The following is a 16,596-nucleotide window of genomic DNA, read 5'->3' as shown; positions in this document are numbered from 1 at the left end:
GGAAAAACCATCCAACCTCAGGCCCAGCCCTGCCCTAACGTAGAGCACCGGGCAGGCAGGAGTCCTGCCGGCTGGGTGGGTGAGGTTCAAGTGTGGTGGGTGAGACCCTCCTCTCCCCAGCCAGCCTTCCCCACAGCGTCTCAAAGCGTGGACGGCCTGCATCCCGTCTCCATGTGTGGGGGGGCGTAGGAGGATGCATCTCAAAATGCAGATTCTGGGTTCCACCTCAAGTCTGCTAACTCCAAATCCCCACCACTGGGGCTAAGAACAAGTGTTTGGTACCAGCTCCCAGGGTGAGGCTCGTGTCCGCTACGCCGAGATCCTGAAAGAGCCCCGCTGAGGAGCGAATGAAGTTCTGTCCTGTTCCGAGCAGCAAAGGCAGCCGCGCTTGCTCTTAAGCAAAGCCTCTCCTGGCAGGGACTGTGTGACATTTGGCCTGCCCCCTGGTTGGGACTTCTCATCTTGCCTAAGGAAGTCCTAGGGACAGCCACTCAGATGACCTGCAGGATTAAAGACGCTCACCGTGCAACTTCAAACAGGCCTTCACTATTTTTTTTTAAAATTCCATCTTTACATCCTTAACCGTTTTTTTCCAGCCCTTAACACTGTGAGAGCTTTAAAAACAGAAGCGGCAGAAGGGGCAGGACCTCTTGCCACCGCGTCAGGGGCTTTGTTGTAAGTGGCCCTTTGGAATGGGGGGGGGACGCTTTTTGTCCCCGAGAGTCTTTCACCCCAGACCTTTTAGTGATATTCTTGAAAGCTTTCTTTTCTCCCATACTCTGAGTTCCCTCCTTCCCCTTTCTTTCCCACTGAGAAGAGGGTGACAGAGCTGTTCTGAAATTAGCTGCCCCAGGGACAGGCTACCATCCTTAGGCTTCCCCACTCCCCCTTCCAACCCCAAACCTCTCCTGAGACGGCAGAAGATATTCCCCACCACCTGAGGGCTGCACTGAGTAGATGCTTCGTGAGCTGGTCTGCTCATCGTCCTGGCTCTGTCTGGCCGTCCTCTTCTTGGGGACTAAGATCCGTGTGAGATCAGACCCCATTGCTGCCTGCCAATAAGCCAGCATAAGGAAGCCCCCTTGATATAAAGGTTCCCTGGTCTGTGCTCCCACAAACACCCTCTCTGACACCCACGGGGCCTGGACTTGATCTAAGGGCCTTCCCCTTCCTTTCCTAATGCCAATGACATTACACCTACCAGACCGTCGTGAAAAGCCATCACTGGGCCTGAGTTTTGAAATTCATCCTTTATTGGAGAGAGTCTTTTCCCTCCCTAGTTTGGTCTTTCCCACAACAGTAATAGCCAATGGGGTGACATCCCCATTTCAAGCAAAAGGACACTGAAATTTGGCCTCCAGATAAACCCAGCTGTCGCCAGGTGACAGGTGTGGTGGGCTGAGTCGCTCGTCATCCGTAAAACTTCCCATGATGGATTTATCTCCCCAGAAGATGCAATCATCCACAAATTGGTTTTCTATTAGTTTCCAGGTAGCCTCCCTGGAAGCACTTGTATAGGACAGTCTGCCCACCCTGGTGACTTCTGTCAGCCCTCTGCAAGCGGAGATGGGAGCTGCCCTGAGTGAATTAGGTTCATGGCTGATTTATACTGTACAGTGGAGACTTTTTGCCATGACACATAGTAAGAAACACATGGCAGCCCGCTGCACAGCACACCCACCAAAGCAACTATAACAGAACAACACATCCTTAACACATGTGATGCGCCCTGATTTTTTTTTCCCCTAGTCTTTTTTTTTTTTTTTTTAATGCCGGTTGCACCCTCCTTAAATGACTTTATAACCCACGAGTAGATTGCAACCTACAGTGTGAAAACACTGCTCTTTCTGGAGAAAACTCAAGCCCTTCATGGGAGACAGATAAGCAGGGCTCACAAGGTAAGAAAGTCTGAATCCCACACTGAGTTCTGATGAGAACCAGACCTCACATCTCAATCACAGTCAGTACCTCCAGGGGCACATTAAGCCGCTTCTTTGGGGACTCAAGGTGCAGATCCTGCAGAGAAAGAACGAGCACCTCCTGAATCCTTTGAAACGTTGTGAGATAAACACCAGATTCCGTTTGTCAGCGTTCACCTGCTGTGCGTCACAGTTATTGGGGGGGATGGGGGTTTTTAAAAGCAGGAATCCACCCCAGGCCTATTGAAAATCAAACTCACCGAGGAAGAGGTTCATGCATATTTTTTTTAATATGCAGATGATTTCAATGTTGCCCATCCACTAATTAGTCTTTGGGAACAAGTTCACCAGCAGACTTGCTTTAATTAAATGAAACAGGGACCCAGAGGTAATACCCCTAAACCTAACACTGCATCAACCCAGATGCACAAGAGTTCCTCCCTCCTCTGACATGTTAAGCACCGGGGGTGCTCTGCAGAGCTCAGCGAACATGAGACACCGTGTCTTGTTTTGCTCCGGGTCTTGTGTGTCTTTGTCAAGAACAGCACAGACCGGGGCACAGAGTGCTGAATACTTGGCCCTCAAAAGCTCCGTAAGAGGAAAGCCATCTGCAGTGGGAAGGCAGAGAGCTCTTTCCAGGTCCTCGCCCTCCAGGGCATCATTACAGATCAAACACTCTTTCTGAGAAGGCTGTGCACAGGGAGTGTGCTCGCCGCTTCAGAAGGGAGGGAACGCACACACAGATATGCAGACACTTTGCTGTAAGACAATTCTCATCCCATCCAGACACGAGAACATCCTGACGTAACATCCCTGCAGTTACTCCACACTTGGTCCCCACACGTGGTCACATTTGCTTTGGAGGCAAAATATCATTTGGGTGATATCCTTTATCGTACACAAGTCAGCATCAGGCTTCAGCTGCAAATCGTGAACACGTAGCGATGGCTCTCAGCCATGGGCCCCTTTCTTTGAAAATCTTTAAATCCTCAGGCTTCCATCTGCTGGCTGTGGGTCTACCTTTCACCCTGGCGATCAGCAGACTTTCTCAGTAGAGGCCAGAGAGTAAATATTTTAGGCTTGGTGGACCATAGCGCCTTGAGACGACTCAGCGTAGCTTGGAAGCAGCCCTAGGTAGTACATACACAAGCGGACAGGCTTTGTTCCGATAAAACTTTATTTAACAGGGCTTCCTTGGTGGCGCAGTGGTTGAGAGTCCGCCTGCCGATGCAGGGGACGCGGGTTCGTGCCCCGGTCCGGGAAGATCCCACATGCCGTGGAGTGGCTGGGCCCGTGAGCCATGGTCGCTGAGCCTGCGCGTCCGGAGCCTGTGCTCTGCAACGAGAGAGGCCACAACAGTTAGAGGCCCACGTACCGCCAAAAAAAAAAAAAAAAAAACAACAACAACTTTATTTAACAAACAAGCGGGTCCTGCCAAGCCCTGCTCTTGAGTGGCAGTTCTCAGATTGTGACTCACAAGCCCTCACTCAAGAAGCACTGGATTAAGTTGGAAGGTTCTGCACATCCACCAGCCCCTTGTTCATGACAGAAGGCAGACTCTACTAAGAAGGAACTTAGAATTTAAATAATAGAAGTGAAACAGACAATGATCTGCCTTGGCAGAGCTGTGAGGAAATCTTTCAGGATGAATACAAAGGATTTTAATTCTATCGGTGCCAAGGTATGTGTGGGAAGTCGGGGTGGGAGGCTGGGACCTTGAAGGCAAAGCAAACTTGAAGGTTGGGCTGGGAAGTCAAGCTCTTTCTGAGAAGTAACTGGAGAGTGTCAGCCTTGAATGTTCAAAACAGAAGCACAGACTGTTGCATCATGAAAGCCCCCAAGACACAAGCCTGTACACAGAGACGTCTATTTTATCTCACTGTGACAGATACAAACTTTAAATATTGCATTAGGAACACAGAGAGATCTGAGCAAAGTTGCACAGAGCTCTGGAAGAGAAGTGCAAATGAATAGTTTAAAAATTGGCCCTGAGGGCTTTCCTGGTGGCGCAGTGGTTAAGAATCTGCCTGCCAACGCAGCGGACACGGGTTCGAGCCCTGGTCCGGGAAGATCCCACGTGCTGCAGAGCAACTAAGCCTGTGCGCCACAACTACTGAGCCTGCGCTCTAGAGCCCATGAGCCACAACTACTGAAGCCCGTGCACCTAGAGCCTGTGCTCCACAACAAGAGAAGCCACCACAATGAGAAGGCCGCGCACCGCGACAATGAGTACCCCCAACTTGCAGCACCTAGAGAAAGCCCACGCACAGCAACGAAGACCCAAAGCAGCCAAAATTTAAAAAAAAAAAAAAAAAAAAAAGTGGCCCTGAGATGTTTATAACTCATCCATTACTTCTTGGTGGGAGCAAGATGGAGGTCGTGTATGAGGGAGAGAAAATACGTTACTACTTAAGAAAAAAGGGCCAGAACGAAATCAGCATTTGGAGTCATCACCCCAAATTTGCTTCAAAGCATTCTTAAGCATTTAACAAGCTTGCATACACATTTGTTGCTTTTTATTTCAGTCTCCGCATAAGGTAGGTTAGACTCACTACTAACACTTATGGCAGGCTTACTCTGGGCCAGATCCTATTCTAGTACCTATGAGCATCTGCTCATTGAAGCCTCATAAAATGCCCCTCGGTGGGGGGCCATAATTTCCCCTGTCTTACCGATGAAGAAACAGGCCAGAGGGTTTGAAATGCCAGAGGTCATGCTGCAAGTAGACAGATGAGCCGGGCTGCAGACCCAAGCAGGCTGGCCCTGCATCTGTGCTTTTCCACACTGCACTGACCTTAGCCAGCGCCTGATCCTACACTCCAGGAAGGGCTGATTTTGTTTTGATTTTGTTTTGGTTTTCGCTGCTATGCCTCCAAGACCTAGAACAGTGCCTGGAGCTCAATACCTATTCATGAAACGAATGAACAAATGAGTCAGCAAACAATAACCTCTTGGTGAAGACATAGCTTCGGCAAGGCTGGAAGGCAGAACTGAATCATAGAAACAGCTCCGCACCAGAAGCCAGGCCCCTGGGTTCCTGGCCTCTGCTCATCACTTTGTTCTCTGGTTTGATTTCCTCCTTCATCCATTTGAAGATAACCTGCCCGTCCACATCACAGGGCTGTTGTGGGAAGCAAGTGAGATGATGTATGTGACATCGCTTTGAAAAAATTGTAGAATGCTATACAAATTATATATATAATTATATATATGTATCCAACTATATGTGAAATTATTGTTGGCAATCATACAATAATACAATAGTAATTGCTACTCAGGACAGGTGAGGACTACACAGAGAACTGTTGCTATGTATTCAAAATCTTACCTCTGCCAGGGCCCTATCTTAGAATAACATGTTCTCAACAGCAAGAATGCCCTGAAGGAAAAGTGTGGTTGGATCAACACAGTCCATCCCAGATGATGAAGAAAGAATTCAAAATGTATACACTACTGTCAGTGCCATGGTTTTCTCTATTATTACTGTTCCTTGTAGTAATTCCTGAAGGTGGAGTTTTAGGCAAGATTCTAAATTAATCTGGGCTAGGGAAGACAACTGGTATCTGTGAAGAGGCTGACCTATGGCTAGTTTCGTTCCGATTATGTGTTTGTTAATCTTCAAACCTCCAAATATGTTAGAATGGAGATAGGACATGCAGTCAGTTCCCACAGCACTGGAGAACTGGAATTCCAAACAGATGGGGAAAGGCGGGAGACGAGGGGGTGGGTAGATGGAGGGAGGGAGAGAAGGAGGAAAGAAGGAAGAAAAGAAGGGAGGAAGGAAGAAGGAAATGGAGGGAGGAAAGGGATTTTCTGTCATTTTAGTGATTCACCTTATCATTCACACGAAGTCACCGGATCTGTCGTGCCTAGGCCAGGTGACAGGGTCCTGCACGTGACCCCTCCCACACTCCCAATCTCCGCTCTCAGAACCACATCCCACAAGGGGATCTGTTTTAGGAGGGATGCTAGAAATTGGTCCAATTCCAAGACCTGTATTACTTTTATATGAGAAAAGCGTTCAGTTTTTCCCTGTTTTTCATCTGACTAGTGTTATTTTGATAAACCATCTTCAGACCAGATAGCTGGGGGTGGCAGGGGATGGAGAGTAGAATAAAGATACATTTCCAGTGACAAGGTGTGAATAGGATAGTCAGGGAGCAAGACACACACAGGAGAAGCGCCCTTGGTCCCGTGGACCGGGTATGTCTTAGGAGCCCAGGAGGAGCAGAGAGCAGGGTGGGTTGGGGGCTGCCAGCCCCTCCCTGGGCTCCCAGCCTCCTAAAGGCTCAGGGGGCGTTCTCGGCCCCCTTCCTTTCACACGGGGGCTTGATGCACAATCTAATTTTCCTCCTGGTGATGCAAGGTGGCTGCCGGAACACGACAACGTCCACTAAGACAGTGACACAGAAAGTATCTGTATATTGGAGATACGTCCACAAAACTGGCGTTTGCGCTCTCTTCTGAAAGGTAACTTGGGGAAATAAAAGAAAGATGAAAGGTTGATGACATTGTTCTGTGCTCTGCATGTGGGAAAATGTGAGCTCTTTACACAATAGGAAAACGTTTCATTTGTTCCCTGCCTTTAGGGCAGGAGATCCTGGCTGGGTGTTTTTAGTTTATGGCAAATACTGCAAATTTGCAAAGATGGCAAAGAAGCAGGACGTTCCCCCTGTGAATTAAGGCCACTTACTGTCAGAAGTCACCAAACCTGTATTTCAAGGGCCATATCTGCAGCTCTCCGCAGCCCAGATTGGCCCACAGCCCTGAAACAGACTGAGCTTGGCTCCCATCCCTTTCCATCTGAGTGAAACCCATAAGACGTCTCTCCCTGTTTTCTAATATCAGCGCTGCTACCTGAGATCATCATGTATTTGTGTTGGAAAAGGTTCCTGCTGCTTTCCAACCTGGCTGGGCTCCCCAGGGGCCGAGGAGGGGAGAAGTCGTTGATGTAATAACCCAGCTTGGGTTTTGCTGCCAGTGGCAACGGGGACCTGGGGGAAGCCGGCGCATAGCCTTGCTGCCCAGCATTGCTGCACAGGGAGGCTGGGCACGGCCCTCTGAGGACCAGCCTTTAAAATAGCCTTGAGTCTTCTCAGGGAGGGCTCAGACTTTTCCCTAGGAAGCTACCCTCAACAACACAGCCCTAGGGGATGTCGGGCTGCCTCCTTACGCCTTGCTGTCTGTGTGTCTCTCAAAGGACCAGCAATTTCTGCTCTGTATCTAACAAAACGGCATATTCCATGCACTGGCTTTGGGACGTTTTATAGCATTGCCTCTTCACGCTTCTCTAGCTGTGCCCCCGTGTCCTGTCCTCAGTCCTGCCCTGGGCTGCACACCTCCTTCCCCTGGCCAGGCCAGCCCTTTCATTCTCTCACCAGAGAAGCCCCTTCCCTTTTCCCTCTCCCTGGCTGCAGCCCAGTGATGTCTGCCCACCGGCTGAGAGGGTGTGGGCAAATGGAAACAACCATTGGGTCTGCCTCTGCTCTTTTCTTGGTGCAAAGGTGAAGGAGAAGTGTGATTAGTGCACCACCACTGATACAAGGCACGAGGCCGGGTCCATGGACAGAGCCCAGCCTGCCAGCCCTGGGAGGAATCTCTCCTGCAGGCTTCTTGTCAGTCTCCATGGAGAAACAAAATGACTTTTTTTAAACGTGAACCAAAGAAAGTCCCCCTGTGATGACCTGGATTGTAAATCAACGTAGACATCCTGGGGGTCCCACCAGCCTTGTCTGCTCTAAGCCATTCACAAGGGAGTGGGTGCTTTCCAGTCGCAGGTGGGAGATGGTCTCAGCAGAGTTGCACTGGAGAAGCCTTCCCAGGGCTTGGAGGGACCCAGGACCTATCCCAATCCAGGGCCTGGAGGCTGTGGGACCCACCTTTAATCCTACACATCCGGGAAGCAATTTCTTCCTGCCAAAGGTGGGTTGAAGCCCAAACAGTTTGTGGAGGGGAGGGGCAGGCAGGCAGCGAGGACTGAGGCCCAGGGGTGTTCTTACAGCCCAGGGAGCCGGGGACCAGGGCTGTGACGGACCCCACCGCCCTGTCCCCTCCACCTCCATGCTTGCTGCCAGGGAGGTGAGCATAGCCAGCGTTATGGGAGAACAACCGGGCAAGGGAGCGCTGACCAGATTCTACCTTTTGTTAGATTTCAAGGGCCTGTCCTTCCTCCATGCCTCCCACCTTCCCTTCCGCTCCCTGCCTCCCTCCCTCTCTCTCTCTCTCTCTCTCTCTCTGGCCTTCTGCAATAATGAAAATCACCCACAGAGCCCTTGCTGTTCACCAGGTCCTGTTCCAAGTGCTTTTCAGATCATTTAACCCCCAAAACTCTAAGAGGGAGGTTCTGATTCTCAGCTGAGCTACCTCTGCCAGGGTGGCCCTGAGGTGCCTTGGTGCTGAGACCCCCTCCCTGAACTTGATTAAAGCACTTGGGAGAGGAAAGCTCACCTCCCTGCATATGGGGGCCCTGCTCATTCCATGTTGGGTTGCCCAACCCGGCAGGGGACCAGGGCCAAGGCTGGGTCTAGTGAGGGGTCTGTCCTTTCTTCTGTGCTTGGCACGGCTCTGCCCTTTGAAGTGAGGGACAGAGTCAGGCAGAGGGCGAGGGAGAAAGCAACAGAAGATAATTGCCTTTCCTGGCAAAGGCCATGGTGGCAGTAGCTCTGAACAGAGAACAGGAGAGCGTGGAGTTGGATCCTGGCCAAGCCACTAACTGCACTTGGATGCCTGGCCGGTCACTTACCCTCTGTGGGTTTCCACTTCTCCCACAGGAAGTTGATTTATACCCGTTTTTATTTTAGGGGCAGTGCCCTCCCCTCAAACAAAATCAGAGAAGCCCGATATATTAAAATACATGCTCAGTCCAACCCACCCTTCGCCCTCCTCCCGGCAGCAGCCCTGTCCAGATTTGGGCATTTAATAAATCCTTCTGGAGGCAAGCTGTGTGCTTTCCATGGCCTCAGGGTGCGGGAATGTTGAATACAGACTCCCAGCCACCAGGAACCTACAGTCCAGAGAGGAGAGGGACGAGAACATAGATGAGGAAGCGCTGGTGCATAATTACCAGGGGCCACCTGCAAAGAAAAGTAGATCAACTCAAGGGGAAAAATGTTCTCAAATGGTGGATCCAGTTCTGGGTATATTCCCAGAAGAAATGAAAGCAGGGACTGGAAGAGATCTCTGCTCACCTATGTTGAAGGCAGCATTATTCACCACAGCCAAGAGGTGGCTAAACAAGCCAGTGTCCATGGATGGGTGAATGGATAGATAAAATGTGGTCTATAGGGGCTTCCCTGGTGGCACAGTGGTTGAGAGTCCGCCTGCTGATGCAGGGGACACGGGTTCGTGCCCCGGTCTGGGAAGATCCCACATGCCGCGGAGCGGCTGGGCCTGTGAGCCATGGCCGCTGAGCCTGCGCGTCCGGAGCCTGTGCTCCGCAATGGGAGAGGCCACAACAGTGAGAGGCCTGCGTGCCTAAAAAAAAAAAAAATGTGGTCTATACGTACAACAGAATGTTATTCAGCCTTTAAAAAGGAAGGCTGATATATGCTATGACATGGATGAAACTTGAGGACAAGCTCATGGTCAAATGGTCAAATTCCTAGAGACGGAAAGTATAGCAGCGGTTCCCAGGGGCTGGGCAGTGGGGCACAGATGAGAATGGAGCATTGCTGAATGGTTATAGAGTTTCAGTTTTGCAAGGTGAAAAGAGTTCTAGAGATGGATGGTGGTGATGGTAGCACAACTGTGAATATACTTAATGCCACTGAACTTTACACTTAAACATGGTTAGGAGGGTATATTTTGTGTTATGTATAATTTACCATAATTAAAAATAATTTTTAAAAATCCTTGAGTCTAGGCGTTAAAATAGTGGCCAAGGTTTGGTGCGGTCTAGGGTGCAGAAACTTTCCCCCTAAATATTTCCTTGGCTCAAATCCACTCGGCTCTCTCCTCAGATGTCACCTCCTCAAAGAGCCCTCACTGACACCACTAACTAAAATGATGCTCCCACGTGCACGCACACACACACACACACTGACCGCCTGGCACGTGCCTTAGCTGTGCCCTCGCTTACCACCATTGCCTGTGCTGGTATCTACATCTTGGTTTATTTGTTCCTTTTCTGATTCCCCCACCAGGACATCAGCTTCACCAGGACAAGGACTCTGTTCACTGTTCTCTCCCTTGTGCCTGACATGTCGTAGGCGCTGGTAGGAATTTTTGGAAAAACTGACGATGAGAAAACAAATGAACAACAGCTCACCTGTACAGCGGGCCAAACCTCCACTCTGGAGCCATCTGGGTTTGTCGTCTTTGCATTTTTCTCTCTCAAGAAACTTGCAGGGAGGTAATGGCCGGTGGAAGATGGGGTTTAAGGATTTGATTCCGAATCACAGCTAACTAACATCTTACCATCTTCTACCCTTCCAAGTTGGCTTCAGACACCAGGAGAATGACAGACGGTGAACTGGGAGGGGAGAGTCAATTTTAGAGAACATAAAAATCAATTTTTAAAATAGAATCGTACAATTTTTGAGGTAGAGAGGACCACAGACTTGGGCTGAGTTTGAAACGGGGAGAAAATATCTAGTTGCAAGTAGATGGCAAGGCCTACCATCTGGTGACACCAGCCCCTGGTGACACGGACTGGCCAGCAGTGTCGTCTTGGTCAAGCTTTACATATAACCAGGGCACTAAGACGTACTTTTGCTGAGGCAGAGACAGAGCTGCTGACGGCAGCGGGTCGCGGAAGAGAGGCCCAGGGATCCGCAGGCAGACCCACAAGATTAGCCTCCCTGTTCACTTTGCTCTGAATTCCCAGGCCTGTGATCCCCACACTGACTTTTATGAACCCGATGCTTAAAATTGCTCACATACATCGGTGTGTTTTTTTGTTCTTGTTTTTTGTTTTTGCGGTATGCGGGCCTCTCACCGTTGTGGCCTCTCCCGTTGCGAAGCACAGGCTCTGGACGCGCAGGCTCAGCGGCCATGGCTCATGGGCCCAGCCGCTCCACGGCATGTGAGATCTTCCCGGACCGGGGCACGAACCCGTGTCCCCTGCATCGGCAGGTGGACTCTCAACCACTGCGCCCCCAGGGAAGCCCCATCGGTGTGTTTTAAGAACTCTCATCTACCCCTTCCTCCAAATTAGTCTAAACCTAAAAAGGCCAACTTAGAGTAAGAGTTCTATGGAAAACGGAAGATAGAATGGCAATTTTGTTTGATTTTTCAAGGCAATGAAGGCAACTCCCACTCAATGCGTCATCCCTGTGACGCGATTACATTGTCACTCGTTGTGCGTTAGAATTCTCCACTGGAATCCCAGACTCTCCAGCGGGGAGGAAACGTGAAAGGTCGCTGGGCTGGAGCTTCTTAAGCCGTGGTTGCAACCATTTTGGGGGGCATAAGACAATTTAACAGACCAAAATGAGAATTTGAACTTGAAACAGAGCACAATTAAATACAAGATACCACAGTGCGTTGCAAATAGTAAAATTAAGCATTGCTTCACCAAACTCCTCACTCAGTTATATATAAATATGTATGTGTCTACTGCACTGCAACTTGAGCTGGGTTTCTTACTATGAGTCTTGACTAAAAACTATTTGAAGCCTATTGCCCTGGTCCATTTTCCATACAGAGCTCAACACTCCTAGATGCAGCAGATGCTCAGTCATTCCTTAATTCCTGAATTTATTAAGTGCCCGTGGTGTGGAAGGCTCAGTGCTGGGTCCTGGGGAAACAAAGATGAATAGAGGACTGGGTCAAGCAGGGTCTGGCTGGAACCAGGTGGCACGCTCTAATTGGGTAATACGAGGAGAGTTTAATAAAGGAGCTATTTATCTGGTGTGGAAAAGGTACAGGGAAACCTAAAGAGATAGTGCAGAACCCGCGACTGTGAACAGCGGTGCAAGGCGCCAGAGGGACGAATATCCCAGCCTCACTTTCCTCTCTCCCTCTCGTCTCCTCCTGATGAGCCCCGCTGGCCAAACAAGGCCCAGGGGCCCGGTTATGCTGTCCATATGGGCAGGCAGGGGGAAGAGGGTGGAGAGTCAACATGGACGGCAGACAGAAGATGACCAGTACAAACAAAATCCCTGCTCTCCAGGAATTTACGTCTGATGGGTGAGAAGGCATATAACCCAGAAAACCACAGTGATGTAACCCATGCTGGGAGAGAGGCGTTCGTGAGGACTTCTGGATACACCTGGGAAGAAGCACTTGACTCTTCAGGGAAGGTTAGGGAGGGCTTGAAAGAGAGAAGACATAGTGGTGCATCTCCCCAGCATCCTTTCCTTTGGGAACTCCTCTGCTTCCCTCCCTGCGGACGGTTCCCTGGTCCCAGACACTGTGCCCCGCCCCTCTCTGCTGCAGGGACCAATCAGAGTGAGCCCCTATCCCCTGGTCACAGTGATTGGCTCAGGGAAGGTCCAAAGCTCAGCCCCGAGAGTTTTCCCTGGGGATCTTCGTCAAGGGAGGAAAACTGTCTCTTGCCTCTGAATTCAGGATGCTGGGTGGTTGTAACGTTAGAACTATTGGCTGCCATCTCCCCCTTCTCCCCAATTAGTGTAAATATTCAACATAGGGGAAAATAATCAAGTCAGGGTGGAGAATCTTCTTACTGGAAAATATTTTATATTCAGGGTTGCTTTATATTCAGGTATATATTATATTCATCAGGTAATATATTGTTTGTTAGCTGGAGTTGAATTTGTGTTTCAGCTTACCGTGGAGAAACCGTATGTGCAAAAGTGGGAGGTGAGAAAGTGCATGGCGTATTGGAGGACCTGTTGGGCTTGTGGCCTGGCCAGAGTGAGGGTGCTTGTGACGGGGAGGGAATAGGATAAAGCTGGTAACAGTGGGCTTAAGTCAGAGGCTGGATGTATGAGTATTTATTAAGGATTTTCAGCAAGGAGTGGCACGAAATGATGTACATTTGAGAAAGTTCACCCTGAGAGCCCTGCTCAGGCCCAGAAGAAGGGGGCTGCTACAGAGCGTGGGGGAGACACAAGGGGCACCAGAACTCAGCTGGGGACAAGGGGGAACGCAGGGCAGTGCCGGGATCCAAGAGGGATCGAGGGAGGCGAAAGAGTCTAGAATTAGTACCAAGGTTCCCGTTCTTGTGAGTAGGTGAATGAAAGCATAAGTGGAATCTTCCTTCGGTTGTTTCCTACGTCTCATAGCTTTGAGGGTCTTTTCTCTCCTGGTCACCGTTTCCTGGATCTGTTCTGGGTTCGTCCATCTCATTTGGCAGACATGAGCCCAGAACAGAACTTATTACTCCAGATGTGGTTTGACCGACAGAGGAGAGAAGCATCGTGCACTTATGAATGCAGCCCGTGGGTCTTGAGGATTTCCTTGGAAGTCATTTCACAGTGATGACTTGCATAGAATATATTACTGTGTAAAATCCCTGAAGCCTGTTTTTCATGGAGGCTCCGGGTCATTTTTAATGGGACAGTGAATAGTTTTACAAACGAGTGATCCTTTCTAAGCCGTCTGAAGTACCAGCCTCTACTATTAAGCGGAGTGTGCCGTCCCTACATCTGAGAACCTTGCTCTCCAGTCCTCTGAATTCAATTTAATTCAACAAGCAAGTATGATGTGAAGATTCTACGACAGATACTGCGGGAAATGTATGAAAAGGAAATGTTCTTACTCTTTTCAGGTAGCTTAGATTCCAGTGAGATATAAAATGAAGCTTCTATATATAACATGATTAAAGATCTTTGGACCAATGTCTACTTGTGAAATGTCAGTGTGGACTCCCCTCTATGACTTTTTCCATGAAGTTCACCACAGCATCTTCACAGCTCAGCGAGTCCGAAAGGTTTCACCATGTGAACTTCTCGTTGCCTGGATAATTCAGATTAGTCACTGGCCTTTCACCTCTGTGACCTTTGCCCTAGAATATGTGCCCTGGGGCTGTGGGTTTGTACCATCCTCTGCCTTCTCTTTTCTGGGGTTGATTTTTTGTTTATTTTCAAAAATCTCACTAACGTCTACAGATCTGCCCTGCAAAGGGTGGTAATAGAAAGCAGGCTTCCTAAAATGTCCTTTGTAGGTTTTCTGTCTCCCCTCTCCTTCCCTCCCTTGCAGGAAACTCCTACCTCAGTTCTCATCACCTGACATTATTTTCTTTAGTGAGTCCTGCTGGAACCACCACACCATCAGCCTCTTTCCATTTCTCCTAGATGACCACTTACTCAGTCCAACCGGCCAGGCTGTGGGCCATGCAGTGTGTCCCCTGCACCGCATGAGGCCCCCTTTCTGAGGATCCATCGGGGAGCCTGACACAGAGATCTCAGGACCAGAAAAGCTGTGCAACTTTCAGTAGATCCATTCATGCTACGGATAATTACTGAGCAACTACCGCGTGTCCAGCACTCTAGGAGGGAGGGCGGGAGCCGTGGGGAAGGAGGTGTGTAACCGGAGAGAAGACAGACCAGCAATTACAGGCAGGAGGTGCAGGATTCTTGGGGAGCAGAGAGCAGCGCTCTCTCACCAGCCTCGGGGTCAGGAAAGTTTCCTAGAGGAAGAGACAGCGAGCTGAGCCTGGAAAGAAAGACTATGAGAGCAGGAAAATGGCTAGCCCAAGAAAGGGAGAAGGTGGGCTGCTCTTGGCTATAGAATGTGAGCGGCTGGTGGCAGCAGAGGAAGCTGTGAGATGCTAAAAGGCACCTGGCTTCTATCTAAGGGCAATAGGAGGCCACTGAAAAATTCTCACCAGGAGTGATATGATCAAACCGGTCACATTTTCTGTTTTCTTTGATAACTTCGAAGCTCAGAACTGAATTTGCAGCCCACTGCTGGCAACTACAGGAGGCCATCCCTGTGCCATTTGGAGATTAATTTACCTTACTTTCATCTTCTTGTCCCTTCGTCCCCACATCCTCATTTATTTACTTCTGTTATACGCTATGCATCTCTGCAAGTCCCATCAAAAATCAAGGAAAAAACCATGCTAGGGCAGTTATTCTCGTAACACCCCTTGAGTGAAACGTTTGTATCCCCATCTTATGGGGAAGCTTGAAGAGATTCAGAAACACAGGGGCCCCAGGCTGGGCTGCCTCCCCTCCCGTCCGGGGCTGTGGGATTCCCAGACCTCCCTCCCACTGTCCTCTCCCCACCTGCTTTGATCTCTCACCTACTGTGGACGAAGCCTCCCCCGCCCCACATATACATGAAGATCTACCATGTAACTCTCAAGTACATCAAGTAACTAAAACCAGCCCAATAATTGGTTGCCTTTAGAACTAAACTTTTAGGACTGGAAGAAACCTGAGTGATGACTATGATCTGAGTGACTCATTTTACAGTGAATTAACTCAGATTCAGAAATGGTGGATGACTCCCCAAGGTCCCACCACTGGTTAAGAGCAAGTTTGGGATCAACCGTGGTTCCCACGTACCTTAAAAATGTCCTGTATGGTATTCACTGTGTCACTTTGTTCTTTCCGAAATATAAAGAGAAGGGTTTAATTTGGCTTGCTCATAACACTAAATGGTTTGATATATTTAGAAGGTCTGATGAGAACTTGTTTTTAAAAGATTTTAAACCACAGCCCTGTGATCTGTTCTGGCCACCATTCTGAATCAGTGACTCAGAAACAGGGGTGGAATGAGAAAACATCCTACGTGCTCAGGGTCACGGCTGTCCTCAGCCTCACAACTCTCTCTCCCTGGCCATCTCGTCCATTCATAAGGGTTCAGCCACCACTTAAAACCTGAGGGGTCCCAAACAGTCCTAAGGACAGTAGCTAACAAGCTTTGGGCACGTCTGTGCGGCGGGCATTGTTCTAAGCCCAACAGGTAGGTTATGTCATCACATCCGCACCACCACTGCATCCAGTGCAGAGGAGGAAGCTGAGGCCCGAGAGGGAAAGGACTTGCCCATGGTCCCAGGTGGTAGCACCAGTGGCCCCCAGCTGCCTGGCTCTGCAGCAGGTCCTGTTTACCAGGACAGGACTGTGCGAAGCGAAGCTCCAGCCCAGGGTCCTCTTCTCTCCCGAGCTCCAAATTCCAGCAAACAGCCGTGCCCAGGCTCCCCACGAAGCATCCCAGAACCCACTCAAAACTGAGCCTAGCTTCCTGCGACCAAACGTGTGGGTAGCCCGGCACAGCGCCAGTAACTGCTGGCCCTCCCTCCCGTGGTTTCCTTCCCCCGTCCCCCTGCCTACTACCAGCCCATTTTATTCCTAGATATTTCTCAGATCGGGCCCCTCCTCCCAGGGTCATCACCACTGCGTGTAGCTGTAGGTTCCCAGATGGTCTCAGGGCCACAGCATCAGTCCCACCCCAGCCCAGCCCTTCACCCCCAACCTGCCTTCCCCATGAATGTCAGCTCAGGATTTCCAAAAGCGAATCTCAGTACATTACCTCGGGCCTCAGCCCTTAGTGGCCCCAAGTGTGACGATGATACTCCCAGCCACTCAGCTGGCCACCTCTGGTGCGAGCAGCCTGTCTCCGGCGACAAGACCTGGTTCTGGGCCAGGCGGTCCTGCTTCACACCTCTCTGCTCTTGCTTCCTTGGAATCCCCTCTTCTCTCCTCCTCGCCCCTCCGGGCAGACCTGGTCATTTCCTCCTTTGCTCCAAGCCAGACCCTTTCACTGACGCTCACCTAGCCCTTTTCTAGATCCCAACCATTGACTTTCCTGTCTCTCTTCCCAGGCA

This window comes from Globicephala melas, chromosome 18 (assembly GCF_963455315.2).
Source record: "Globicephala melas chromosome 18, mGloMel1.2, whole genome shotgun sequence".
Taxonomy (NCBI): Eukaryota; Metazoa; Chordata; class Mammalia; order Artiodactyla; family Delphinidae; genus Globicephala; species Globicephala melas.
The sequence above is the reverse complement of the archived record's forward strand: the minus strand, read 5'-3'. Positions refer to the sequence as shown.